Here is a 599-nt window from a genome sequence, read left to right on the forward strand (position 1 = left end):
GGCGGGACACAGGACTTTTCTCTCTTAGAGAGCTGGCCAGGTGAAGCAGCCACTGAACTAATCCAGATCCTAACCAAATTAGTTCTCTCTCACCCGTAATTAGAAACTAAAGAAAAGGACAGACTAACTATATAAGAAGAGAACAAGAAATTAGGATTTAAATAGACTCCAAAACAATTTCCCATACACCTCTAGTAAATCCGTATGCAATCGTCGCCTTCCTTCCTAGACTCCCCGGATCTTTTCATTCCCAAACCAACCCTCCACCCCAACACAAGATGTGTACAACTCTGAAACAAATTCAATGGAGTTGCAAATCAGACACAAAAATTTATCAGATCTTTCTGTGTAAAGTATTAAAGATTCTACCGTAAGTAAAATTCATCTTTTCCAAACATTAAAGACCGGTTTGCGCGACGGCCGATCCCTAATACCAAGAAAGGTTTTTCTTTTTCCTAAATATTCTCAGGGATAATGGCTTCCATACAGAATGCAGATTTTTTTTTCTTTTTTGTAACTATATTAAGGCCACGTTAACAGCATCCTTTCAAAACTGCTACGAGACCACTGGACCTGATGACACAGTTTGCAAGAGCGGT

The sequence above is a fragment of the Lipotes vexillifer genome, unplaced genomic scaffold (genome assembly GCF_000442215.2).
Source record: "Lipotes vexillifer unplaced genomic scaffold, Lipotes_vexillifer_v1.1 scaffold1477, whole genome shotgun sequence".
Lineage (NCBI taxonomy): Eukaryota > Metazoa > Chordata > Mammalia > Artiodactyla > Lipotidae > Lipotes > Lipotes vexillifer.